The sequence below is a fragment of the Phyllobates terribilis genome, unplaced genomic scaffold, assembly GCF_046119375.1.
Source record: "Phyllobates terribilis strain yellow unplaced genomic scaffold, ASM4611937v1 Scaffold_108__1_contigs__length_5656254, whole genome shotgun sequence".
NCBI classification, from domain to species: Eukaryota; Metazoa; Chordata; class Amphibia; order Anura; family Dendrobatidae; genus Phyllobates; species Phyllobates terribilis.
In genome coordinates, this window is record NW_027362868.1 from 615,341 (window position 1) to 641,464 (window position 26,124).

At 45.3% G+C, this 26,124-nt stretch overlaps 20 non-coding genes and 1 pseudogene across 20 annotated transcripts; all 21 read left to right on the forward strand.

The window, feature by feature from the left end:
• Window positions 1-129: 129 nt before the first annotated feature.
• LOC141200662 (U2 spliceosomal RNA) lies at window positions 130-320 on the forward strand. Its single transcript, XR_012272375.1, has one exon. It is a non-coding gene; the product is annotated as a U2 spliceosomal RNA (small nuclear RNA).
• Window positions 321-1,438: 1,118 nt separating this feature from the next.
• Window positions 1,439-1,629, forward strand: LOC141201159 (U2 spliceosomal RNA). Its single transcript, XR_012272729.1, has one exon. It is a non-coding gene; the product is annotated as a U2 spliceosomal RNA (small nuclear RNA).
• A 1,121-nt stretch (window positions 1,630-2,750) lies between these two features.
• On the forward strand, window positions 2,751-2,941 carry LOC141200769 (U2 spliceosomal RNA). Its single transcript, XR_012272479.1, has one exon. It is a non-coding gene; the product is annotated as a U2 spliceosomal RNA (small nuclear RNA).
• Window positions 2,942-4,066: 1,125 nt separating this feature from the next.
• Window positions 4,067-4,257, forward strand: LOC141201160 (U2 spliceosomal RNA). Its single transcript, XR_012272730.1, has one exon. It is a non-coding gene; the product is annotated as a U2 spliceosomal RNA (small nuclear RNA).
• A 1,122-nt stretch (window positions 4,258-5,379) lies between these two features.
• Window positions 5,380-5,570, forward strand: LOC141200676 (U2 spliceosomal RNA). The gene has a single exon (XR_012272389.1). It is a non-coding gene; the product is annotated as a U2 spliceosomal RNA (small nuclear RNA).
• A 1,122-nt stretch (window positions 5,571-6,692) lies between these two features.
• LOC141201032 (U2 spliceosomal RNA) lies at window positions 6,693-6,784 on the forward strand (annotated as a pseudogene).
• Window positions 6,785-7,578: 794 nt separating this feature from the next.
• Window positions 7,579-7,761, forward strand: LOC141200926 (U2 spliceosomal RNA). Its single transcript, XR_012272604.1, has one exon. It is a non-coding gene; the product is annotated as a U2 spliceosomal RNA (small nuclear RNA).
• Window positions 7,762-8,882: 1,121 nt separating this feature from the next.
• Window positions 8,883-9,073, forward strand: LOC141201161 (U2 spliceosomal RNA). Its single transcript, XR_012272731.1, has one exon. It is a non-coding gene; the product is annotated as a U2 spliceosomal RNA (small nuclear RNA).
• A 1,121-nt stretch (window positions 9,074-10,194) lies between these two features.
• On the forward strand, window positions 10,195-10,385 carry LOC141201162 (U2 spliceosomal RNA). Its single transcript, XR_012272732.1, has one exon. It is a non-coding gene; the product is annotated as a U2 spliceosomal RNA (small nuclear RNA).
• Window positions 10,386-11,505: 1,120 nt separating this feature from the next.
• Window positions 11,506-11,696, forward strand: LOC141201164 (U2 spliceosomal RNA). Its single transcript, XR_012272733.1, has one exon. It is a non-coding gene; the product is annotated as a U2 spliceosomal RNA (small nuclear RNA).
• Window positions 11,697-12,816: 1,120 nt separating this feature from the next.
• Window positions 12,817-13,007, forward strand: LOC141201165 (U2 spliceosomal RNA). The gene has a single exon (XR_012272734.1). It is a non-coding gene; the product is annotated as a U2 spliceosomal RNA (small nuclear RNA).
• A 1,121-nt stretch (window positions 13,008-14,128) lies between these two features.
• Window positions 14,129-14,319, forward strand: LOC141201166 (U2 spliceosomal RNA). The gene has a single exon (XR_012272735.1). It is a non-coding gene; the product is annotated as a U2 spliceosomal RNA (small nuclear RNA).
• A 1,121-nt stretch (window positions 14,320-15,440) lies between these two features.
• On the forward strand, window positions 15,441-15,631 carry LOC141201168 (U2 spliceosomal RNA). Its single transcript, XR_012272737.1, has one exon. It is a non-coding gene; the product is annotated as a U2 spliceosomal RNA (small nuclear RNA).
• A 1,121-nt stretch (window positions 15,632-16,752) lies between these two features.
• Window positions 16,753-16,943, forward strand: LOC141201169 (U2 spliceosomal RNA). Its single transcript, XR_012272738.1, has one exon. It is a non-coding gene; the product is annotated as a U2 spliceosomal RNA (small nuclear RNA).
• Window positions 16,944-18,064: 1,121 nt separating this feature from the next.
• LOC141201170 (U2 spliceosomal RNA) lies at window positions 18,065-18,255 on the forward strand. Its single transcript, XR_012272739.1, has one exon. It is a non-coding gene; the product is annotated as a U2 spliceosomal RNA (small nuclear RNA).
• A 1,123-nt stretch (window positions 18,256-19,378) lies between these two features.
• On the forward strand, window positions 19,379-19,569 carry LOC141201171 (U2 spliceosomal RNA). The gene has a single exon (XR_012272740.1). It is a non-coding gene; the product is annotated as a U2 spliceosomal RNA (small nuclear RNA).
• A 1,120-nt stretch (window positions 19,570-20,689) lies between these two features.
• On the forward strand, window positions 20,690-20,880 carry LOC141200539 (U2 spliceosomal RNA). Its single transcript, XR_012272257.1, has one exon. It is a non-coding gene; the product is annotated as a U2 spliceosomal RNA (small nuclear RNA).
• A 1,118-nt stretch (window positions 20,881-21,998) lies between these two features.
• Window positions 21,999-22,189, forward strand: LOC141200497 (U2 spliceosomal RNA). The gene has a single exon (XR_012272217.1). It is a non-coding gene; the product is annotated as a U2 spliceosomal RNA (small nuclear RNA).
• A 1,120-nt stretch (window positions 22,190-23,309) lies between these two features.
• LOC141201172 (U2 spliceosomal RNA) lies at window positions 23,310-23,500 on the forward strand. Its single transcript, XR_012272741.1, has one exon. It is a non-coding gene; the product is annotated as a U2 spliceosomal RNA (small nuclear RNA).
• A 1,118-nt stretch (window positions 23,501-24,618) lies between these two features.
• LOC141200499 (U2 spliceosomal RNA) lies at window positions 24,619-24,809 on the forward strand. Its single transcript, XR_012272219.1, has one exon. It is a non-coding gene; the product is annotated as a U2 spliceosomal RNA (small nuclear RNA).
• A 1,120-nt stretch (window positions 24,810-25,929) lies between these two features.
• On the forward strand, window positions 25,930-26,120 carry LOC141201173 (U2 spliceosomal RNA). Its single transcript, XR_012272742.1, has one exon. It is a non-coding gene; the product is annotated as a U2 spliceosomal RNA (small nuclear RNA).
• Window positions 26,121-26,124: the final 4 nt, after the last annotated feature.

Genomic DNA, 26,124 nt, shown 5'->3' on the forward strand with positions numbered 1-26,124 from the left:
AAAGTGCAGGCATGTGAGGGATCTAGAGGTTGACAGCATGTCTTCTTAACGGGAGTCCAGGTGGCCATCTCCACAAATGGACTTTTCAGAATCCTTGGGTGGCACCGTAGTCGGAAACCAATTCTGGTTATCGCTTCTCGGCCTTTTGGCTAAGATCAAGTGTAGTATCTGTTCTTATCAGTTTAATATCTGATACGTACCCTATCTGGGGACCATATATTAAATGGATTTTTAGAACAGGGAGATGGAAAAAGAGCTTGCTCTGTCCACTCCATGCATTGACCTGGTATTGCAGTATCTCCAGGACCGGTGCACCCCTTCTTTAATGCAGTTTCTAAAATCAGAAAGAATTGAATTCAATGCTTTTTGTTCATTTTGCTTGTTTGTCGGATTTTGGGATGGACTCTTTGGCTTTGCTTTTCTTCTCCTCATTGGATTTTTCATGTTAAAAGTTGCAGAAGCCAGATGACAAGCTCATTTTGGTTCAACTTCAGCAACTGTGCATTGCATTGCCATGTAATGTAATGTAATGCAATGCTATCTATCTAGCTCTCCCTCTATACTTCCTTTTGGATAAACAGACATATTAGGCAAGCATTTTGGAGCTTTCACCTAAATAACTACAGGTGGTGAGATAAGCTGCACAATATAATTGGCCTTTCAGTATATTGTTGCACACACACCATCTATTTAGCAAATGCCCTTGTTATCAACAGCAGCCTTTTAAACTCACCTGAGCTAACAGGTATGTGAGCTGGTTACTCTGCTGCGCTTAAAATTTCTTTTTTGGTTTGCTACAATGCCTTTTCTGAAACGTTGTCTCCCTCTGCTGGAACACTGACTTCTTTCATTTAATGCCTGCAGACTATAAAAGAGAAACCAACCCAAAAAGTTTGGTTGATTAGTCTGTGGCATTCTTTTAAACTGTTGCTTATGGCGGTCTCTGTGAGCTTCTCAGTGACATTCAGCCATCCAGGTATCCCGCCTGCAGTAGACGGAATGTGGCAATGGAATGCTGGCTGCGCGTGTCATAATAGGCTCTGAGCCTTTATATACCTGCGCACAGCAGCAGCCACCTTCAGTCTGCTGCTGGACAGCCAGCAGCAGCAGGAGAGGTAATTAATCAGCAACCCTCCTGCTAAGGGTAGACAGCTGCTCGTTCCACCCCCCCCCCCCCCGCCTTAATTGGTTCTCCTCCCTTCCAACGGTGTTGAGGCGGGTGGGAACAGCCGGGGGTTGAGGGTACTGTGCTAAAAGAGGTGGAGTTATGCAGATCTAAAACGCGTGGATTGCAGCAGCAGCAAGCCGAAAAGTGCAGGCATGTGAGGGATCTAGAGGTTGACAGCATGTCTTCTTAACGGGAGTCCAGGTGGCCATCTCCACAAATGGACTTTTCAGAATCCTTGGGTGGCACCGTAGTCGGAAACCAATTCTGGTTATCGCTTCTCGGCCTTTTGGCTAAGATCAAGTGTAGTATCTGTTCTTATCAGTTTAATATCTGATACGTCCCCTATCTGGGGACCATATATTAAATGGATTTTTAGAACAGGGAGATGGAAAAAGAGCTTGCTCTGTCCACTCCACGCATTGACCTGGTATTGCAGTATCTCCAGGACCGGTGCACCCCTTCTTTAATGCAGTTTCTAAAATCAGAAAGAATTGAATTCAATGCTTTTTGTTCATTTTGCTTGTTTGTCGGATTTTGGGATGGACTCTTTGGCTTTGCTTTTCTTCTCCTCATTGGATTTTTCATGTTAAAAGTTGCAGAAGCCAGATGACAAGCTCATTTTGGTTCAACTTCAGCAACTGTGCATTGCATTGCCATGTAATGTAATGTAATGCAATGCTATCTATCTAGCTCTCCCTCTATACTTCCTTTTGGATAAACAGACATATTAGGCAAGCATTTTGGAGCTTTCACCTAAATAACTACAGGTGGTGAGATAAGCTGCACAATATAATTGACCTTTCAGTATATTGTTGCACACACACCATCTATTTAGCAAATGCCCTTGTTATCAACAGCAGCCTTTTAAACTCACCTGAGCTAACAGGTATGTGAGCTGGTTACTCTGCTGCGCTTAAAATTTCTTTTTTGGTTTGCTACAATGCCTTTTCTGAAACGTTGTCTCCCTCTGCTGGAACACTGACTTCTTTCATTTAATGCCTGCAGACTATAAAAGAGAAACCAACCCAAAAAGTTTGGTTGATTAGTCTGTGGCATTCTTTTAAACTGTTGCTTATGGCGGTCTCTGTGAGCTTCTCAGTGACATTCAGCCATCCAGGTATCCCGCCTGCAGTAGACGGAATGTGGCAATGGAACGCTGGCTGCGCGTGTCATAATAGGCTCTGAGCCTTTATATACCTGCGCACAGCAGCAGCCACCTTCAGTCTGCTGCTGGACAGCCAGCAGCAGCAGCAGCAGGAGAGGTAATTAATCAGCAACCCTCCTGCTAAGGGTAGACAGCTGCTCGTTCCACCCCCCCCCCCGCCTTAATTGGTTCTCCTCCCTTCCAACGGTGTTGAGGCGGGTGGGAACAGCCGGGGGTTGAGGGTACTGTGCTAAAAGAGGTGGAGTTATGCAGATCTAAAACGCGTGGATTGCAGCAGCAGCAAGCCGAAAAGTGCAGGCATGTGAGGGATCTAGAGGTTGACAGCATGTCTTCTTAACGGGAGTCCAGGTGGCCATCTCCACAAATGGACTTTTCAGAATCCTTGGGTGGCACCGTAGTCGGAAACCAATTCTGGTTATCGCTTCTCGGCCTTTTGGCTAAGATCAAGTGTAGTATCTGTTCTTATCAGTTTAATATCTGATACGTCCCCTATCTGGGGACCATATATTAAATGGATTTTTAGAACAGGGAGATGGAAAAAGAGCTTGCTCTTTCCACTCCACGCATTGACCTGGTATTGCAGTATCTCCAGGACCGGTGCACCCCTTCTTTAATGCAGTTTCTAAAATCAGAAAGAATTGAATTCAATGCTTTTTGTTCATTTTGCTTGTTTGTCGGATTTTGGGATGGACTCTTTGGCTTTGCTTATCTTCTCCTCATTGGATTTTTCATGTTAAAAGTTGCAGAAGCCAGATGACAAGCTCATTTTGGTTCAACTTCAGCAACTGTGCATTGCATTGCCATGTAATGTATTGTAATGCAATGCTATCTATCTAGCTCTCCCTCTATACTTCCTTTTGGATAAACAGACATATTAGGCAAGCATTTTGGAGCTTTCACCTAAATAACTACAGGTGGTGAGATAAGCTGCACAATATAATTGACCTTTCAGTATATTGTTGCACACACACCATCTATTTAGCAAATGCCCTTGTTATCAACAGCAGCCTTTTAAACTCACCTGAGCTAACAGGTATGTGAGCTGGTTACTCTGCTGCGCTTAAAATTTCTTTTTTGGTTTGCTACAATGCCTTTTCTGAAACGTTGTCTCCCTCTGCTGGAACACTGACTTCTTTCATTTAATGCCTGCAGACTATAAAAGAGAAACCAACCCAAAAAGTTTGGTTGATTAGTCTGTGGCATTCTTTTAAACTGTTGCTTATGGCGGTCTCTGTGAGCTTCTCAGTGACATTCAGCCATCCAGGTATCCCGCCTGCAGTAGACGGAATGTGGCAATGGAACGCTGGCTGCGCGTGTCATAATAGGCTCTGAGCCTTTATATACCTGCGCACAGCAGCAGCCACCTTCAGTCTGCTGCTGGACAGCCAGCAGCAGCAGCAGCAGGAGAGGTAATTAATCAGCAACCCTCCTGCTAAGGGTAGACAGCTGCTCGTTCCACCCCCCCCCCCCGCCTTAATTGGTTCTCCTCCCTTCCAACGGTGTTGAGGAGGCGGGTGGGAACAGCCGGGGGTTGAGGGTACTGTGCTAAAAGAGGTGGAGTTATGCAGATCTAAAACGCGTGGATTGCAGCAGCAGCAAGCCGAAAAGTGCAGGCATGTGAGGGATCTAGAGGTTGACAGCATGTCTTCTTAATGGGAGTCCAGGTGGCCATCTCCACAAATGGACTTTTCAGAATCCTTGGGTGGCACCGTAGTCGGAAACCAATTCTGGTTATCGCTTCTCGGCCTTTTGGCTAAGATCAAGTGTAGTATCTGTTCTTATCAGTTTAATATCTGATACGTCCCCTATCTGGGGACCATATATTAAATGGATTTTTAGAACAGGGAGATGGAAAAAGAGCTTGCTCTGTCCACTCCACGCATTGACCTGGTATTGCAGTATCTCCAGGACCGGTGCACCCCTTCTTTAATGCAGTTTCTAAAATCAGAAAGAATTGAATTCAATGCTTTTTGTTCATTTTGCTTGTTTGTCGGATTTTGGGATGGACTCTTTGGCTTTGCTTTTCTTCTCCTCATTGGATTTTTCATGTTAAAAGTTGCAGAAGCCAGATGACAAGCTCATTTTGGTTCAACTTCAGCAACTGTGCATTGCATTGCCATGTAATGTAATGTAATGCAATGCTATCTATCTAGCTCTCCCTCTATACTTCCTTTTGGATAAACAGACATATTAGGCAAGCATTTTGGAGCTTTCACCTAAATAACTACAGGTGGTGAGATAAGCTGCACAATATAATTGACCTTTCAGTATATTGTTGCACACACACCATCTATTTAGCAAATGCCCTTGTTATCAACAGCAGCCTTTTAAACTCACCTGAGCTAACAGGTATGTGAGCTGGTTACTCTGCTGCGCTTAAAATTTCTTTTTTGGTTTGCTACAATGCCTTTTCTGAAACGTTGTCTCCCTCTGCTGGAACACTGACTTCTTTCATTTAATGCCTGCAGACTATAAAAGAGAAACCAACCCAAAAAGTTTGGTTGATTAGTCTGTGGCATTCTTTTAAACTGTTGCTTATGGCGGTCTCTGTGAGCTTCTCAGTGACATTCAGCCATCCAGGTATCCCGCCTGCAGTAGACGGAATGTGGCAATGGAACGCTGGCTGCGCGTGTCATAATAGGCTCTGAGCCTTTATATACCTGCGCACAGCAGCAGCCACCTTCAGTCTGCTGCTGGACAGCCAGCAGCAGCAGCAGCAGGAGAGGTAATTAATCAGCAACCCTCCTGCTAAGGGTAGACAGCTGCTCGTTCCACCCCCCCCCCCCGCCTTAATTGGTTCTCCTCCCTTCCAACGGTGTTGAGGCGGGTGGGAACAGCCGGGGGTTGAGGGTACTGTGCTAAAAGAGGTGGAGTTATGCAGATCTAAAACGCGTGGATTGCAGCAGCAGCAAGCCGAAAAGTGCAGGCATGTGAGGGATCTAGAGGTTGACAGCATGTCTTCTTAACGGGAGTCCAGGTGGCCATCTCCACAAATGGACTTTTCAGAATCCTTGGGTGGCACCGTAGTCGGAAACCAATTCTGGTTATCGCTTCTCGGCCTTTTGGCTAAGATCAAGTGTAGTATCTGTTCTTATCAGTTTAATATCTGATACGTCCCCTATCTGCGGACCATATATTAAATGGATTTTTAGAACAGGGAGATGGAAAAAGAGCTTGCTCTGTCCACTCCACGCATTGACCTGGTATTGCAGTATCTCCAGGACCGGTGCACCCCTTCTTTAATGCAGTTTCTAAAATCAGAAAGAATTGAATTCAATGCTTTTTGTTCATTTTGCTTGTTTGTCGGATTTTGGGATGGACTCTTTGGCTTTGCTTTTCTTCTCCTCATTGGATTTTTCATGTTAAAAGTTGCAGAAGCCAGATGACAAGCTCATTTTGGTTCAACTTCAGCAACTGTGCATTGCATTGCCATGTAATGTAATGTAATGCAATGCTATCTATCTAGCTCTCCCTCTATACTTCCTTTTGGATAAACAGACATATTAGGCAAGCATTTTGGAGCTTTCACCTAAATAACTACAGGTGGTGAGATAAGCTGCACAATATAATTGACCTTTCAGTATATTGTTGCACACACACCATCTATTTAGCAAATGCCCTTGTTATCAACAGCAGCCTTTTAAACTCACCTGAGCTAACAGGTATGTGAGCTGGTTACTCTGCTGCGCTTAAAATTTCTTTTTTGGTTTGCTACAATGCCTTTTCTGAAACGTTGTCTCCCTCTGCTGGAACACTGACTTCTTTCATTTAATGCCTGCAGACTATAAAAGAGAAACCAACCCAAAAAGTTTGGTTGATTAGTCTGTGGCATTCTTTTAAACTGTTGCTTATGGCGGTCTCTGTGAGCTTCTCAGTGACATTCAGCCATCCAGGTATCCCGCCTGCAGTAGACGGAATGTGGCAATGGAACGCTGGCTGCGCATGTCATAATAGGCTCTGAGCCTTTATATACCTGCGCACAGCAGCAGCCACCTTCAGTCTGCTGCTGGACAGCCAGCAGCAGCAGCAGCAGGAGAGGTAATTAATCAGCAACCCTCCTGCTAAGGGTAGACAGCTGCTCGTTCCACCCCCACCCCCCGCCTTAATTGGTTCTCCTCCCTTCCAACGGTGTTGAGGCGGGTGGGAACAGCCGGGGGTTGAGGGTACTGTGCTAAAAGAGGTGGAGTTATGCAGATCTAAAACGCGTGGATTGCAGCAGCAGCAAGCCGAAAAGTGCAGGCATGTGAGGGATCTAGAGGTTGACAGCATGTCTTCTTAACTGGAGTCCAGGTGGCCATCTCCACAAATGGACTTTTCAGAATCCTTGGGTGGCACCGTAGTCGGAAACCAATTCTGGTTATCGCTTCTCGGCCTTTTGGCTAAGATCAAGTGTAGTATCTTTCGAAAAGGCGGTTTTGGATGTTGGCCGCCCTAGTAGATTGATACATTATGCACACTGGGGTTTAGGCGCTTGTTAGTACGCCAGGTGGCTAATATAGTCATCTGGTGGAAAGCATGGCCCCCCAGGATCGACGCCATTGGGCCGGGGAAGATCGAAAGCCCGAAGTGTGAAGTGCCCCAGGAGTGGTGACCCTGGGGTGCCTTAACTCACTGGGATTGGGAACCCCACTTGAGTTTATGGCACATTTGCACAAGCACTTCAAATTTTCTTTCTTCGCACACACCCTTATTCCGGGCCTTCTGGCCTTAGGATGGGGAATTTTTCAATTCCCGGTCGAAGGTCCGGGCAGTATTATACTGTGAAACCTTCACTATTTATTTAATTTCTTTGTCACTGTGTGTCCACTTATTCACGTGTGTCACGTCCTACTAGGATTTTGTCGGGATGCGGTTCCCTTACGGGTTCCTCTCTTGGCAGGTCTAGGGGGGGAGTGTGTGGCCATCAGGTTCCGCTCCCCCCTGAACCCCCCTGGCTCTCCTCTTTCGGGAGGAGAGCGTTGTTGGCTCCCCTCTTCCGGGAGGGGAGCACAGTCTTTGGCTCCCAGTGCCTTGCTCGGGTGAGAACTCGGGCAGGTGCTGGGGGTAAGATTGGGTCGCCTCTGGCTTCGGCTGGAGGTGGCTTTTTGTCCCTGTTCCTCGCTGTGGCCTTTTGGCTCGGAGGGACGGGGAATGGTTTGGGGGACCCTTCTCCTTTTGGAGAGGGTTTCAAGAAGACCAGCATCCTAGTGCACTTTTTTTGTGGCACTTGTCACTTTTTTAAGCGCACTCGGGTTTTGTACACGAATTCGGGCTTTCGAAAAAAAAAAAAAAAAAATCTGTTCTTATCAGTTTAATATCTGATACGTCCCCTATCTGGGGACCATATATTAAATGGATTTTTAGAACAGGGAGATGGAAAAAGAGCTTGCTCTGTCCACTCCACGCATTGACCTGGTATTGCAGTATCTCCAGGACCGGTGCACCCCTTCTTTAATGCAGTTTCTAAAATCAGAAAGAATTGAATTCAATGCTTTTTGTTCATTTTGCTTGTTTGTCGGATTTTGGGATGGACTCTTTGGCTTTGCTTTTCTTCTCCTCATTGGATTTTTCATGTTAAAAGTTGCAGAAGCCAGATGACAAGCTCATTTTGGTTCAACTTCAGCAACTGTGCATTGCATTGCCATGTAATGTAATGTAATGCAATGCTATCTATCTAGCTCTCCCTCTATACTTCCTTTTGGATAAACAGACATATTAGGCAAGCATTTTGGAGCTTTCACCTAAATAACTACAGGTGGTGAGATAAGCTGCACAATATAATTGACCTTTAAGTATATTGTTGCACACACACCATCTATTTAGCAAATGCCCTTGTTATCAACAGCAGCCTTTTAAACTCACCTGAGCTAACAGGTATGTGAGCTGGTTACTCTGCTGCGCTTAAAATTTCTTTTTTGGTTTGCTACAATGCCTTTTCTGAAACGTTGTCTCCCTCTGCTGGAACACTGACTTCTTTCATTTAATGCCTGCAGACTATAAAAGAGAAACCAACCCAAAAAGTTTGGTTGATTAGTCTGTGGCATTCTTTTAAACTGTTGCTTATGGCGGTCTCTGTGAGCTTCTCAGTGACATTCAGCCATCCAGGTATCCCGCCTGCAGTAGACGGAATGTGGCAATGGAACGCTGGCTGCGCGTGTCATAATAGGCTCTGAGCCTTTATATACCTGCGCACAGCAGCAGCCACCTTCAGTCTGCTGCTGGACAGCCAGCAGCAGCAGCAGCAGGAGAGGTAATTAATCAGCAACCCTCCTGCTAAGGGTAGACAGCTGCTCGTTCCACCCCCCCCCCCGCCTTAATTGGTTCTCCTCCCTTCCAACGGTGTTGAGGCGGGTGGGAACAGCCGGGGGTTGAGGGTACTGTTCTAAAAGAGGTGGAGTTATGCAGATCTAAAACGCGTGGATTGCAGCAGCAGCAAGCCGAAAAGTGCAGGCATGTGAGGGATCTAGAGGTTGACAGCATGTCTTCTTAACGGGAGTCCAGGTGGCCATCTCCACAAATGGACTTTTCAGAATCCTTGGGTGGCACCGTAGTCGGAAACCAATTCTGGTTATCGCTTCTCGGCCTTTTGGCTAAGATCAAGTGTAGTATCTGTTCTTATCAGTTTAATATCTGATACGTCCCCTATCTGGGGACCATATATTAAATGGATTTTTAGAACAGGGAGATGGAAAAAGAGCTTGCTCTGTCCACTCCACGCATTGACCTGGTATTGCAGTATCTCCAGGACCGGTGCACCCCTTCTTTAATGCAGTTTCTAAAATCAGAAAGAATTGAATTCAATGCTTTTTGTTCATTTTGCTTGTTTGTCGGATTTTGGGATGGACTCTTTGGCTTTGCTTTTCTTCTCCTCATTGGATTTTTCATGTTAAAAGTTGCAGAAGCCAGATGACAAGCTCATTTTGGTTCAACTTCAGCAACTGTGCATTGCATTGCCATGTAATGTAATGTAATGCAATGCTATCTATCTAGCTCTCCCTCTATACTTCCTTTTGGATAAACAGACATATTAGGCAAGCATTTTGGAGCTTTCACCTAAATAACTACAGGTGGTGAGATAAGCTGCACAATATAATTGACCTTTAAGTATATTGTTGCACACACACCATCTATTTAGCAAATGCCCTTGTTATCAACAGCAGCCTTTTAAACTCACCTGAGCTAACAGGTATGTGAGCTGGTTACTCTGCTGCGCTTAAAATTTCTTTTTTGGTTTGCTACAATGCCTTTTCTGAAACGTTGTCTCCCTCTGCTGGAACACTGACTTCTTTCATTTAATGCCTGCAGACTATAAAAGAGAAACCAACCCAAAAAGTTTGGTTGATTAGTCTGTGGCATTCTTTTAAACTGTTGCTTATGGCGGTCTCTGTGAGCTTCTCAGTGACATTCAGCCATCCAGGTATCCCGCCTGCAGTAGACGGAATGTGGCAATGGAACGCTGGCTGCGCGTGTCATAATAGGCTCTGAGCCTTTATATACCTGCGCACAGCAGCAGCCACCTTCAGTCTGCTGCTGGACAGCCAGCAGCAGCAGCAGCAGGAGAGGTAATTAATCAGCAACCCTCCTGCTAAGGGTAGACAGCTGCTCGTTCCACCCCCCCCCCCGCCTTAATTGGTTCTCCTCCCTTCCAACGGTGTTGAGGCGGGTGGGAACAGCCGGGGGTTGAGGGTACTGTTCTAAAAGAGGTGGAGTTATGCAGATCTAAAACGCGTGGATTGCAGCAGCAGCAAGCCGAAAAGTGCAGGCATGTGAGGGATCTAGAGGTTGACAGCATGTCTTCTTAACGGGAGTCCAGGTGGCCATCTCCACAAATGGACTTTTCAGAATCCTTGGGTGGCACCGTAGTCGGAAACCAATTCTGGTTATCGCTTCTCGGCCTTTTGGCTAAGATCAAGTGTAGTATCTGTTCTTATCAGTTTAATATCTGATACGTCCCCTATCTGGGGACCATATATTAAATGGATTTTTAGAACAGGGAGATGGAAAAAGAGCTTGCTCTGTCCACTCCACGCATTGACCTGGTATTGCAGTATCTCCAGGACCGGTGCACCCCTTCTTTAATGCAGTTTCTAAAATCAGAAAGAATTGAATTCAATGCTTTTTGTTCATTTTGCTTGTTTGTCGGATTTTGGGATGGACTCTTTGGATTTGCTTTTCTTCTCCTCATTGGATTTTTCATGTTAAAAGTTGCAGAAGCCAGATGACAAGCTCATTTTGGTTCAACTTCAGCAACTGTGCATTGCATTGCCATGTAATGTAATGTAATGCAATGCTATCTATCTAGCTCTCCCTCTATACTTCCTTTTGGATAAACAGACATATTAGGCAAGCATTTTGGAGCTTTCAACTAAATAACTACAGGTGGTGAGATAAGCTGCACAATATAATTGACCTTTCAGTATATTGTTGCACACACACCATCTATTTAGCAAATGCCCTTGTTATCAACAGCAGCCTTTTAAACTCACCTGAGCTAACAGGTATGTGAGCTGGTTACTCTGCTGCGCTTAAAATTTCTTTTTTGGTTTGCTACAATGCCTTTTCTGAAACGTTGTCTCCCTCTGCTGGAACACTGACTTCTTTCATTTAATGCCTGCAGACTATAAAAGAGAAACCAACCCAAAAAGTTTGGTTGATTAGTCTGTGGCATTCTTTTAAACTGTTGCTTATGGCGGTCTCTGTGAGCTTCTCAGTGACATTCAGCCATCCAGGTATCCCGCCTGCAGTAGACGGAATGTGGCAATGGAACGCTGGCTGCGCGTGTCATAATAGGCTCTGAGCCTTTATATACCTGCGCACAGCAGCAGCCACCTTCAGTCTGCTGCTGGACAGCCAGCAGCAGCAGCAGCAGGAGAGGTAATTAATCAGCAACCCTCCTGCTAAGGGTAGACAGCTGCTCGTTCCACCCCCCCCCAGCCTTAATTGGTTCTCCTCCCTTCCAACGGTGTTGAGGCGGGTGGGAACAGCCGGGGGTTGAGGGTACTGTGCTAAAAGAGGTGGAGTTATGCAGATCTAAAACGCGTGGATTGCAGCAGCAGCAAGCCGAAAAGTGCAGGCATGTGAGGGATCTAGAGGTTGACAGCATGTCTTCTTAACGGGAGTCCAGGTGGCCATCTCCACAAATGGACTTTTCAGAATCCTTGGGTGGCACCGTAGTCGGAAACCAATTCTGGTTATCGCTTCTCGGCCTTTTGGCTAAGATCAAGTGTAGTATCTGTTCTTATCAGTTTAATATCTGATACGTCCCCTATCTGGGGACCATATATTAAATGGATTTTTAGAACAGGGAGATGGAAAAAGAGCTTGCTCTGTCCACTCCACGCATTGACCTGGTATTGCAGTATCTCCAGGACCGGTGCACCCCTTCTTTAATGCAGTTTCTAAAATCAGAAAGAATTGAATTCAATGCTTTTTGTTCATTTTGCTTGTTTGTCGGATTTTGGGATGGACTCTTTGGCTTTGCTTTTCTTCTCCTCATTGGATTTTTCATGTTAAAAGTTGCAGAAGCCAGATGACAAGCTCATTTTGGTTCAACTTCAGCAACTGTGCATTGCATTGCCATGTAATGTAATGTAATGCAATGCTATCTATCTAGCTCTCCCTCTATACTTCCTTTTGGATAAACAGACATATTAGGCAAGCATTTTGGAGCTTTCACCTAAATAACTACAGGTGGTGAGATAAGCTGCACAATATAATTGACCTTTCAGTATATTGTTGCACACACACCATCTATTTAGCAAATGCCCTTGTTATCAACAGCAGCCTTTTAAACTCACCTGAGCTAACAGGTATGTGAGCTGGTTACTCTGCTGCGCTTAAAATTTCTTTTTTGGTTTGCTACAATGCCTTTTCTGAAACGTTGTCTCCCTCTTCTGGAACACTGACTTCTTTCATTTAATGCCTGCAGACTATAAAAGAGAAACCAACCCAAAAAGTTTGGTTGATTAGTCTGTGGCATTCTTTTAAACTGTTGCTTATGGCGGTCTCTGTGAGCTTCTCAGTGACATTCAGCCATCCAGGTATCCCGCCTGCAGTAGACGGAATGTGGCAATGGAACGCTGGCTGCGCGTGTCATAATAGGCTCTGAGCCTTTATATACCTGCGCACAGCAGCAGCCACCTTCAGTCTGCTGCTGGACAGCCAGCAGCAGCAGCAGCAGGAGAGGTAATTAATCAGCAACCCTCCTGCTAAGGGTAGACAGCTGCTCGTTCCACCCCCCCCCCGCCTTAATTGGTTCTCCTCCCTTCCAACGGTGTTGAGGCGGGTGGGAACAGCCGGGGGTTGAGGGTACTGTGCTAAAAGAGGTGGAGTTATGCAGATCTAAAACGCGTGGATAGCAGCAGCAGCAAGCCGAAAAGTGCAGGCATGTGAGGGATCTAGAGGTTGACAGCATGTCTTCTTAACGGGAGTCCAGGTGGCCATCTCCACAAATGGACTTTTCAGAATCCTTGGGTGGCACAGTAGTCGGAATCCAATTCTGGTTATCGCTTCTCGGCCTTTTGGCTAAGATCAAGTGTAGTATCTGTTCTTATCAGTTTAATATCTGATACGTCCCCTATCTGGGGACCATATATTAAATGGATTTTTAGAACAGGGAGATGGAAAAAGAGCTTGCTCTGTCCACTCCACGCATTGACCTGGTATTGCAGTATCTCCAGGACCGGTGCACCCCTTCTTTAATGCAGTTTCTAAAATCAGAAAGAATTGAATTCAATGCTTTTTGTTCATTTTGCTTGTTTGTCGGATCTTGGGATGGACTCTTTGGCTTTGCTTTTCTTCTCCTCATTGGATTTTTCATGTTAAAAGTTGCAGAAGCCAGATGACAAGCTCATTTTGGTTCAACTTCAGCAACTGTGCATTGCATTGCCATGTAATGTAATGTAATGCAATGCTATCTATCTAGCTCTCCCTCTATACTTCCTTTTGGATAAACAGACATATTAGGCAAGCATTTTGGAGCTTTCACCTAAATAACTACAGGTGGTGAGATAAGCTGCACAATATAATTGACCTTTCAGTATATTGTTGCACACACACCATCTATTTAGCAAATGCCCTTGTTATCAACAGCAGCCTTTTAAACTCACCTGAGCTAACAGGTATGTGAGCTGGTTACTCTGCTGCGCTTAAAATTTCTTTTTTGGTTTGCTACAATGCCTTTTCTGAAACGTTGTCTCCCTCTGCTGGAACACTGACTTCTTTCATTTAATGCCTGCAGACTATAAAAGAGAAACCAACCCAAAAAGTTTGGTTGATTAGTCTGTGGCATTCTTTTAAACTGTTGCTTATGGCGGTCTCTGTGAGCTTCTCAGTGACATTCAGCCATCCAGGTATCCCGCCTGCAGTAGACGGAATGTGGCAATGGAACGCTGGCTGCGCGTGTCATAATAGGCTCTGAGCCTTTATATACCTGCGCACAGCAGCAGCCACCTTCAGTCTGCTGCTGGACAGCCAGCAGCAGCAGCAGCAGGAGAGGTAATTAATCAGCAACCCTCCTGCTAAGGGTAGACAGCTGCTCGTTCCACCCCCCCCCCCGCCTTAATTGGTTCTCCTCCCTTCCAACGGTGTTGAGGCGGGTGGGAACAGCCGGGGGTTGAGGGTACTGTGCTAAAAGAGGTGGAGTTATGCAGATCTAAAACGCGTGGATTGCAGCAGCAGCAAGCCGAAAAGTGCAGGCATGTGAGGGATCTAGAGGTTGACAGCATGTCTTCTTAACGGGAGTCCAGGTGGCCATCTCCACAAAAGGACTTTTCAGAATCCTTGGGCGGCACCGTAGTCGGAAACCAATTCTGGTTATCGCTTCTCGGCCTTTTGGCTAAGATCAAGTGTAGTATCTGTTCTTATCAGTTTAATATCTGATACGTCCCCTATCTGGGGACCATATATTAAATGGATTTTTAGAACAGGGAGATGGAAAAAGAGCTTGCTCTGTCCACTCCACGCATTGACCTGGTATTGCAGTATCTCCAGGACCGGTGCACCCCTTCTTTAATGCAGTTTCTAAAACTAGAAAGAATTGAATTCAATGCTTTTTGTTCATTTTGCTTGTTTGTCGGATTTTGGGATGGACTCTTTGGCTTTGCTTTTCTTCTCCTCATTGGATTTTTCATGTTAAAAGTTGCAGAAGCCAGATGACAAGCTCATTTTGGTTCAACTTCAGCAACTGTGCATTGCATTGCCATGTAATGTAATGTAATGCAATGCTATCTATCTAGCTCTCCCTCTATACTTCCTTTTGGATAAACAGACATATTAGGCAAGCATTTTGGAGCTTTCACCTAAATAACTACAGGTGGTGAGATAAGCTGCACAATATAATTGACCTTTCAGTATATTGTTGCACACACACCATCTATTTAGCAAATGCCCTTGTTATCAACAGCAGCCTTTTAAACTCACCTGAGCTAACAGGTATGTGAGCTGGTTACTCTGCTGCGCTTAAAATTTCTTTTTTGGTTTGCTACAATGCCTTTTCTGAAACGTTGTCTCCCTCTGCTGGAACACTGACTTCTTTCATTTAATGCCTGCAGACTATAAAAGAGAAACCAACCCAAAAAGTTTGGTTGATTAGTCTGTGGCATTCTTTTAAACTGTTGCTTATGGCGGTCTCTGTGAGCTTCTCAGTGACATTCAGCCATCCAGGTATCCCGCCTGCAGTAGACGGAATGTGGCAATGGAACGCTGGCTGCGCGTGTCATAATAGGCTCTGAGCCTTTATATACCTGCGCACAGCAGCAGCCACCTTCAGTCTGCTGCTGGACAGCCAGCAGCAGCAGCAGCAGGAGAGGTAATTAATCAGCAACCCTCCTGCTAAGGGTAGACAGCTGCTCGTTCCACCCCCCCCCCCGCCTTAATTGGTTCTCCTCCCTTCCAACGGTGTTGAGGCGGGTGGGAACAGCCGGGGGTTGAGGGTACTGTGCTAAAAGAGGTGGAGTTATGCAGATCTAAAACGCGTGGATTGCAGCAGCAGCAAGCCGAAAAGTGCAGGCATGTGAGGGATCTAGAGGTTGACAGCATGTCTTCTTAACGGGAGTCCAGGTGGCCATCTCCACAAAAGGACTTTTCAGAATCCTTGGGTGGCACCGTAGTCGGAAACCAATTCTGGTTATCGCTTCTCGGCCTTTTGGCTAAGATCAAGTGTAGTATCTGTTCTTATCAGTTTAATATCTGATACGTCCCCTATCTGGGGACCATATATTAAATGGATTTTTAGAACAGGGAGATGGAAAAAGAGCTTGCTCTGTCCACTCCACGCATTGACCTGGTATTGCAGTATCTCCAGGACCGGTGCACCCCTTCTTTAATGCAGTTTCTAAAACTAGAAAGAATTGAATTCAATGCTTTTTGTTCATTTTGCTTGTTTGTCGGATTTTGGGATGGACTCTTTGGCTTTGCTTTTCTTCTCCTCATTGGATTTTTCATGTTAAAAGTTGCAGAAGCCAGATGACAAGCTCATTTTGGTTCAACTTCAGCAACTGTGCATTGCATTGCCATGTAATGTAATGTAATGCAATGCTATCTATCTAGCTCTCCCTCTATACTTCCTTTTGGATAAACAGACATATTAGGCAAGCATTTTGGAGCTTTCACCTAAATAACTACAGGTGGTGAGATAAGCTGCACAATATAATTGACCTTTCAGTATATTGTTGCACACACACCATCTATTTAGCAAATGCCCTTGTTATCAACAGCAGCCTTTTAAACTCACCTGAGCTAACAGGTATGTGAGCTGGTTACTCTGCTGCGCTTAAAATTTCTTTTTTGGTTTGCTACAATGCCTTTTCTGAAACGTTGTCTCCCTCTGCTGGAACACTGACTTCTTTCATTTAATGCCTGCAGACTATAAAAGAGAAACCAACCCAAAAAGTTTGGTTGATTAGTCTGTGGCATTCTTTTAAACTGTTGCTTATGGCGGTCTCTGTGAGCTTCTCAGTGACATTCAGCCATCCAGGTATCCCGCCTGCAGTAGACGGATTGTGGCAATGGAACGCTGGCTGCGCGTGTCATAATAGGCTCTGAGCCTTTATATACCTGCGCACAGCAGCAGCCACCTTCAGTCTGCTGCTGGACAGCCAGCAGCAGCAGCAGCAGGAGAGGTAATTAATCAGCAACCCTCCTGCTAAGGGTAGACAGCTGCTCGTTCCACCCCCCCCCCCGCCTTAATTGGTTCTCCTCCCTTCCAACGGTGTTGAGGCGGGTGGGAACAGCCGGGGGTTGAGGGTACTGTGCTAAAAGAGGTGGAGTTATGCAGATCTAAAACGCGTGGATTGCAGCAGCAGCAAGCCGAAAAGTGCAGGCATGTGAGGGATCTAGAGGTTGACAGCTTGTCTTCTTAATGGGAGTCCAGGTGGCCATCTCCACAAATGAACTTTTCAGAATCCTTGGGTGGCACCGTAGTCGGAAAGCAATTCTGGTTATCGCTTCTCGGCCTTTTGGCTAAGATCAAGTGTAGTATCTGTTCTTATCAGTTTAATATCTGATACGTCCCCTATCTGGGGACCATATATTAAATGGATTTTTAGAACAGGGAGATGGAAAAAGAGCTTGCTCTGTCCACTCCACGCATTGACCTGGTATTGCAGTATCTCCAGGACCGGTGCACCCCTTCTTTAATGCAGTTTCTAAAATCAGAAAGAATTGAATTCAATGCTTTTTGTTCATTTTGCTTGTTTGTCGGATTTTGGGATGGACTCTTTGGCTTTGCTTTTCTTCTCCTCATTGGATTTTTCATGTTAAAAGTTGCAGAAGCCAGATGACAAGCTCATTTTGGTTCAACTTCAGCAACTGTGCATTGCATTGCCATGTAATGTAATGTAATGCAATGCTATCTATCTAGCTCTCCCTCTATACTTCCTTTTGGATAAACAGACATATTAGGCAAGCATTTTGGAGCTTTCACCTAAATAACTACAGGTGGTGAGATAAGCTGCACAATATAATTGACCTTTCAGTATATTGTTGCACACACACCATCTATTTAGCAAATGCCCTTGTTATCAACAGCAGCCTTTTAAACTCACCTGAGCTAACAGGTATGTGAGCTGGTTACTCTGCTGCGCTTAAAATTTCTTTTTTGGTTTGCTACAATGCCTTTTCTGAAACGTTGTCTCCCTCTGCTGGAACACTGACTTCTTTCATTTAATGCCTGCAGACTATAAAAGAGAAACCAACCCAAAAAGTTTGGTTGATTAGTCTGTGGCATTCTTTTAAACTGTTGCTTATGGCGGTCTCTGTGAGCTTCTCAGTGACATTCAGCCATCCAGGTATCCCGCCTGCAGTAGACGGAATGTGGCAATGGAACGCTGGCTGCGCGTGTCATAATAGGCTCTGAGCCTTTATATACCTGCGCACAGCAGCAGCCACCTTCAGTCTGCTGCTGGACAGCCAGCAGCAGCAGCAGCAGGAGAGGTAATTAATCAGCAACCCTCCTGCTAAGGGTAGACAGCTGCTCGTTCCACCCCCCCCCCCGCCTTAATTGGTTCTCCTCCCTTCCAACGGTGTTGAGGCGGGTGGGAACAGCCGGGGGTTGAGGGTACTGTGCTAAAAGAGGTGGAGTTATGCAGATCTAAAACGCGTGGATTGCAGCAGCAGCAAGCCGAAAAGTGCAGGCATGTGAGGGATCTAGAGGTTGACAGCATGTCTTCTTAACGGGAGTCCAGGTGGCCATCTCCACAAATGAACTTTTCAGAATCCTTGGGTGGCACCGTAGTCGGAAAGCAATTCTGGTTATCGCTTCTCGGCCTTTTGGCTAAGATCAAGTGTAGTATCTGTTCTTATCAGTTTAATATCTGATACGTCCCCTATCTGGGGACCATATATTAAATGGATTTTTAGAACAGGGAGATGGAAAAAGAGCTTGCTCTGTCCACTCCACGCATTGACCTGGTATTGCAGTATCTCCAGGACCGGTGCACCCCTTCTTTAATGCAGTTTCTAAAATCAGAAAGAATTGAATTCAATGCTTTTTGTTCATTTTGCTTGTTTGTCGGATTTTGGGATGGACTCTTTGGCTTTGCTTTTCTTCTCCTCATTGGATTTTTCATGTTAAAAGTTGCAGAAGCCAGATGACAAGCTCATTTTGGTTCAACTTCAGCAACTGTGCATTGCATTGCCATGTAATGTAATGTAATGCAATGCTATCTATCTAGCTCTCCCTCTATACTTCCTTTTGGATAAACAGACATATTAGGCAAGCATTTTGGAGCTTTCACCTAAATAACTACAGGTGGTGAGATAAGCTGCACAATATAATTGACCTTTCAGTATATTGTTGCACACACACCATCTATTTAGCAAATGCCCTTGTTATCAACAGCAGCCTTTTAAACTCACCTGAGCTAACAGGTATGTGAGCTGGTTACTCTGCTGCGCTTAAAATTTCTTTTTTGGTTTGCTACAATGCCTTTTCTGAAACGTTGTCTCCCTCTGCTGGAACACTGACTTCTTTCATTTAATGCCTGCAGACTATAAAAGAGAAACCAACCCAAAAAGTTTGGTTGATTAGTCTGTGGCATTCTTTTAAACTGTTGCTTATGGCGGTCTCTGTGAGCTTCTCAGTGACATTCAGCCATCCAGGTATCTCGCCTGCAGTAGACGGAATGTGGCAATGGAACGCTGGCTGCGCGTGTCATAATAGGCTCTGAGCCTTTATATACCTGCGCACAGCAGCAGCCACCTTCAGTCTGCTGCTGGACAGCCAGCAGCAGCAGCAGCAGGAGAGGTAATTAATCAGCAACCCTCCTGCTAAGGGTAGACAGCTGCTCGTTCCACCCCCACCCCCCCGCCTTAATTGGTTCTCCTCCCTTCCAACGGTGTTGAGGCGGGTGGGAACAGCCGGGGGTTGAGGGTACTGTGCTAAAAGAGGTGGAGTTATGCAGATCTAAAACGCGTGGATTGCAGCAGCAGCAAGCCGAAAAGTGCAGGCATGTGAGGGATCTAGAGGTTGACAGCATGTCTTCTTAACGGGAGTCCAGGTGGCCATCTCCACAAATGGACTTTTCAGAATCCTTGGGTGGCACCGTAGTCGGAAACCAATTCTGGTTATCGCTTCTCGGCCTTTTGGCTAAGATCAAGTGTAGTATCTGTTCTTATCAGTTTAATATCTGATACGTCCCCTATCTGGGGACCATATATTAAATGGATTTTTAGAACAGGGAGATGGAAAAAGAGCTTGCTCTGTCCACTCCACGCATTGACCTGGTATTGCAGTATCTCCAGGACCGGTGCACCCCTTCTTTAATGCAGTTTCTAAAATCAGAAAGAATTGAATTCAATGCTTTTTGTTCATTTTGCTTGTTTGTCGGATTTTGGGATGGACTCTTTGGCTTTGCTTTTCTTCTCCTCATTGGATTTTTCATGTTAAAAGTTGCAGAAGCCAGATGACAAGCTCATTTTGGTTCAACTTCAGCAACTGTGCATTGCATTGCCATGTAATGTAATGTAATGCAATGCTATCTATCTAGCTCTCCCTCTATACTTCCTTTTGGATAAACAGACATATTAGGCAAGCATTTTGGAGCTTTCACCTAAATAACTACAGGTGGTGAGATAAGCTGCACAATATAATTGACCTTTCAGTATATTGTTGCACACACACCATCTATTTAGCAAATGCCCTTGTTATCAACAGCAGCCTTTTAAACTCACCTGAGCTAACAGGTATGTGAGCTGGTTACTCTGCTGCGCTTAAAATTTCTTTTTTGGTTTGCTACAATGCCTTTTCTGAAACGTTGTCTCCCTCTGCTGGAACACTGACTTCTTTCATTTAATGCCTGCAGACTATAAAAGAGAAACCAACCCAAAAAGTTTGGTTGATTAGTCTGTGGCATTCTTTTAAACTGTTGCTTATGGCGGTCTCTGTGAGCTTCTCAGTGACATTCAGCCATCCAGGTATCCCGCCTGCAGTAGACGGAATGTGGCAATGGAACGCTGGCTGCGCGTGTCATAATAGGCTCTGAGCCTTTATATACCTGCGCACAGCAGCAGCCACCTTCAGTCTGCTGCTGGACAGCCAGCAGCAGCAGCAGCAGGAGAGGTAATTAATCAGCAACCCTCCTGCTAAGGGTAGACAGCTGCTCGTTCCACCCCCCCCCCGCCTTAATTGGTTCTCCTCCCTTCCAACGGTGTTGAGGCGGGTGGGAACAGCCGGGGGTTGAGGGTACTGTGCTAAAAGAGGTGGAGTTATGCAGATCTAAAACGCGTGGATTGCAGCAGCAGCAAGCCGAAAAGTGCAGGCATGTGAGGGATCTAGAGGTTGACAGCATGTCTTCTTAACGGGAGTCCAGGTGGCCATCTCCACAAATGGACTTTTCAGAATCCTTGGGTGGCACCATAGTCGGAAACCAATTCTGGTTATCGCTTCTCGGCCTTTTGGCTAAGATCAAGTGTAGTATCTGTTCTTATCAGTTTAATATCTGATACGTCCCCTATCTGGGGACCATATATTAAATGGATTTTTAGAACAGGGAGATGGAAAAAGAGCTTGCTCTGTCCACTCCACGCATTGACCTGGTATTGCAGTATCTCCAGGATCGGTGCACCCCTTCTTTAATGCAGTTTCTAAAATCAGAAAGAATTGAATTCAATGCTTTTTGTTCATTTTGCTTGTTTGTCGGATTTTGGGATGGACTCTTTGGCTTTGCTTTTCTTCTCCTCATTGGATTTTTCATGTTAAAAGTTGCAGAAGCCAGATGACAAGCTCATTTTGGTTCAACTTCAGCAACTGTGCATTGCATTGCCATGTAATGTAATGTAATGCAATGCTATCTATCTAGCTCTCCCTCTATACTTCCTTTTGGATAAACAGACATATTAGGCAAGCATTTTGGAGCTTTCACCTAAATAACTACAGGTGGTGAGATAAGCTGCACAATATAATTGACCTTTCAGTATATTGTTGCACACACACCATCTATTTAGCAAATGCCCTTGTTATCAACAGCAGCCTTTTAAACTCACCTGAGCTAACAGGTATGTGAGCTGGTTACTCTGCTGCGCTTAAAATTTCTTTTTTGGTTTGCTACAATGCCTTTTCTGAAATGTTGTCTCCCTCTGCTGGAACACTGACTTCTTTCATTTAATGCCTGCAGACTATAAAAGAGAAACCAACCCAAAAAGTTTGGTTGATTAGTCTGTGGCATTCTTTTAAACTGTTGCTTATGGCGGTCTCTGTGAGCTTCTCAGTGACATTCAGCCATCCAGGTATCCCGCCTGCAGTAGACGGAATGTGGCAATGGAACGCTGGCTGCGCGTGTCATAATAGGCTCTGAGCCTTTATATACCTGCGCACAGCAGCAGCCACCTTCAGTCTGCTGCTGGACAGCCAGCAGCAGCAGCAGCAGGAGAGGTAATTAATCAGCAACCCTCCTGCTAAGGGTAGACAGCTGCTCGTTCCACCCCCCCCGCCTTAATTGGTTCTCCTCCCTTCCAACGGTGTTGAGGCGGGTGGGAACAGCCGGGGGTTGAGGGTACTGTGCTAAAAGAGGTGGAGTTATGCAGATCTAAAACGCGTGGATTGCAGCAGCAGCAAGCCGAAAAGTGCAGGCATGTGAGGGATCTAGAGGTTGACAGCATGTCTTCTTAACGGGAGTCCAGGTGGCCATCTCCACAAATGGACTTTTCAGAATCCTTGGGTGGCACCGTAGTCGGAAACCAATTCTGGTTATCGCTTCTCTGCCTTTTGGCTAAGATCAAGTGTAGTATCTGTTCTTATCAGTTTAATATCTGATACGTCCCCTATCTGGGGACCATATATTAAATGGATTTTTAGAACAGGGAGATGGAAAAAGAGCTTGCTCTGTCCACTCCACGCATTGACCTGGTATTGCAGTATCTCCAGGACCTGTGCACCCCTTCTTTAATGCAGTTTCTAAAATCAGAAAGAATTGAATTCAATGCTTTTTGTTCATTTTGCTTGTTTGTCGGATTTTGGGATGGACTCTTTGGCTTTGCTTTTCTTCTCCTCATTGGATTTTTCATGTTAAAAGTTGCAGAAGCCAGATGACAAGCTCATTTTGGTTCAACTTCAGCAACTGTGCATTGCATTGCCATGTAATGTAATGTAATGCAATGCTATCTATCTAGCTCTCCCTCTATACTTCCTTTTGGATAAACAGACATATTAGGCAAGCATTTTGGAGCTTTCACCTAAATAACTACAGGTGGTGAGATAAGCTGCACAATATAATTGACCTTTCAGTATATTGTTGCACACACACCATCTATTTAGCAAATGCCCTTGTTATCAACAGCAGCCTTTTAAACTCACCTGAGCTAACAGGTATGTGAGCTGGTTACTCTGCTGCGCTTAAAATTTCTTTTTTGGTTTGCTACAATGCCTTTTCTGAAACGTTGTCTCCCTCTGCTGGAACACTGACTTCTTTCATTTAATGCCTGCAGACTATAAAAGAGAAACCAACCCAAAAAGTTTGGTTGATTAGTCTGTGGCATTCTTTTAAACTGTTGCTTATGGCGGTCTCTGTGAGCTTCTCAGTGACATTCAGCCATCCAGGTATCCCGCCTGCAGTAGACGGAATGTGGCAATGGAACGCTGGCTGCGCGTGTCATAATAGGCTCTGAGCCTTTATATACCTGCGCACAGCAGCAGCCACCTTCAGTCTGCTGCTGGACAGCCAGCAGCAGCAGCAGCAGGAGAGGTAATTAATCAGCAACCCTCCTGCTAAGGGTAGACAGCTGCTCGTTCCACCCCCCCCCCGCCTTAATTGGTTCTCCTCCCTTCCAACGGTGTTGAGGCGGGTGGGAACAGCCGGGGGTTGAGGGTACTGTGCTAAAAGAGGTGGAGTTATGCAGATCTAAAACGCGTGGATTGCAGCAGCAGCAAGCCGAAAAGTGCAGGCATGTGAGGGATCTAGAGGTTGACAGCATGTCTTCTTAACGGGAGTCCAGGTGGCCATCTCCACAAATGGACTTTTCAGAATCCTTGGGTGGCACCGTAGTCGGAAACCAATTCTGGTTATCGCTTCTCGGCCTTTTGGCTAAGATCAAGTGTAGTATCTGTTCTTATCAGTTTAATATCTGATACGTCCCCTATCTGGGGACCATATATTAAATGGATTTTTAGAACAGGGAGATGGAAAAAGAGCTTGCTCTGTCCACTCCACGCATTGACCTGGTATTGCAGTATCTCCAGGACCGGTGCACCCCTTCTTTAATGCAGTTTCTAAAATCAGAAAGAATTGAATTCAATGCTTTTTGTTCATTTTGCTTGTTTGTCGGATTTTGGGATGGACTCTTTGGCTTTGCTTTTCTTCTCCTCATTGGATTTTTCATGTTAAAAGTTGCAGAAGCCAGATGACAAGCTCATTTTGGTTCAACTTCAGCAACTGTGCATTGCATTGCCATGTAATGTAATGTAATGCAATGCTATCTATCTAGCTCTCCCTCTATACTTCCTTTTGGATAAACAGACATATTAGGCAAGCATTTTGGAGCTTTCACCTAAATAACTACAGGTGGTGAGATAAGCTGCACAATATAATTGACCTTTCAGTATATTGTTGCACACACACCATCTATTTAGCAAATGCCCTTGTTATCAACAGCAGCCTTTTAAACTCACCTGAGCTAACAGGTATGTGAGCTGGTTACTCTGCTGCGCTTAAAATTTCTTTTTTGGTTTGCTACAATGCCTTTTCTGAAATGTTGTCTCCCTCTGCTGGAACACTGACTTCTTTCATTTAATGCCTGCAGACTATAAAAGAGAAACCAACCCAAAAAGTTTGGTTGATTAGTCTGTGGCATTCTTTTAAACTGTTGCTTATGGCGGTCTCTGTGAGCTTCTCAGTGACATTCAGCCATCCAGGTATCCCGCCTGCAGTAGACGGAATGTGGCAATGGAACGCTGGCTGCGCGTGTCATAATAGGCTCTGAGCCTTTATATACCTGCGCACAGCAGCAGCCACCTTCAGTCTGCTGCTGGACAGCCAGCAGCAGCAGCAGCAGGAGAGGTAATTAATCAGCAACCCTCCTGCTAAGGGTAGACAGCTGCTCGTTCCACCCCCCCCGCCTTAATTGGTTCTCCTCCCTTCCAACGGTGTTGAGGCGGGTGGGAACAGCCGGGGGTTGAGGGTACTGTGCTAAAAGAGGTGGAGTTATGCAGATCTAAAACGCGTGGATTGCAGCAGCAGCAAGCCGAAAAGTGCAGGCATGTGAGGGATCTAGAGGTTGACAGCATGTCTTCTTAACGGGAGTCCAGGTGGCCATCTCCACAAATGGACTTTTCAGAATCCTTGGGTGGCACCGTAGTCGGAAACCAATTCTGGTTATCGCTTCTCTGCCTTTTGGCTAAGATCAAGTGTAGTATCTGTTCTTATCAGTTTAATATCTGATACGTCCCCTATCTGGGGACCATATATTAAATGGATTTTTAGAACAGGGAGATGGAAAAAGAGCTTGCTCTGTCCACTCCACGCATTGACCTGGTATTGCAGTATCTCCAGGACCTGTGCACCCCTTCTTTAATGCAGTTTCTAAAATCAGAAAGAATTGAATTCAATGCTTTTTGTTCATTTTGCTTGTTTGTCGGATTTTGGGATGGACTCTTTGGCTTTGCTTTTCTTCTCCTCATTGGATTTTTCATGTTAAAAGTTGCAGAAGCCAGATGACAAGCTCATTTTGGTTCAACTTCAGCAACTGTGCATTGCATTGCCATGTAATGTAATGTAATGCAATGCTATCTATCTAGCTCTCCCTCTATACTTCCTTTTGGATAAACAGACATATTAGGCAAGCATTTTGGAGCTTTCACCTAAATAACTACAGGTGGTGAGATAAGCTGCACAATATAATTGACCTTTCAGTATATTGTTGCACACACACCATCTATTTAGCAAATGCCCTTGTTATCAACAGCAGCCTTTTAAACTCACCTGAGCTAACAGGTATGTGAGCTGGTTACTCTGCTGCGCTTAAAATTTCTTTTTTGGTTTGCTACAATGCCTTTTCTGAAACGTTGTCTCCCTCTGCTGGAACACTGACTTCTTTCATTTAATGCCTGCAGACTATAAAAGAGAAACCAACCCAAAAAGTTTGGTTGATTAGTCTGTGGCATTCTTTTAAACTGTTGCTTATGGCGGTCTCTGTGAGCTTCTCAGTGACATTCAGCCATCCAGGTATCCCGCCTGCAGTAGACGGAATGTGGCAATGGAACGCTGGCTGCGCGTGTCATAATAGGCTCTGAGCCTTTATATACCTGCGCACAGCAGCAGCCACCTTCAGTCTGCTGCTGGACAGCCAGCAGCAGCAGCAGCAGGAGAGGTAATTAATCAGCAACCCTCCTGCTAAGGGTAGACAGCTGCTCGTTCCACCCCCCCCCCGCCTTAATTGGTTCTCCTCCCTTCCAACGGTGTTGAGGCGGGTGGGAACAGCCGGGGGTTGAGGGTACTGTGCTAAAAGAGGTGGAGTTATGCAGATCTAAAACGCGTGGATTGCAGCAGCAGCAAGCCGAAAAGTGCAGGCATGTGAGGGATCTAGAGGTTGACAGCATGTCTTCTTAACGGGAGTCCAGGTGGCCATCTCCACAAATGGACTTTTCAGAATCCTTGGGTGGCACCGTAGTCGGAAACCAATTCTGGTTATCGCTTCTCGGCCTTTTGGCTAAGATCAAGTGTAGTATCTGTTCTTATCAGTTTAATATCTGATACGTCCCCTATCTGGGGACCATATATTAAATGGATTTTTAGAACAGGGAGATGGAAAAAGAGCTTGCTCTGTCCACTCCACGCATTGACCTGGTATTGCAGTATCTCCAGGACCGGTGCACCCCTTCTTT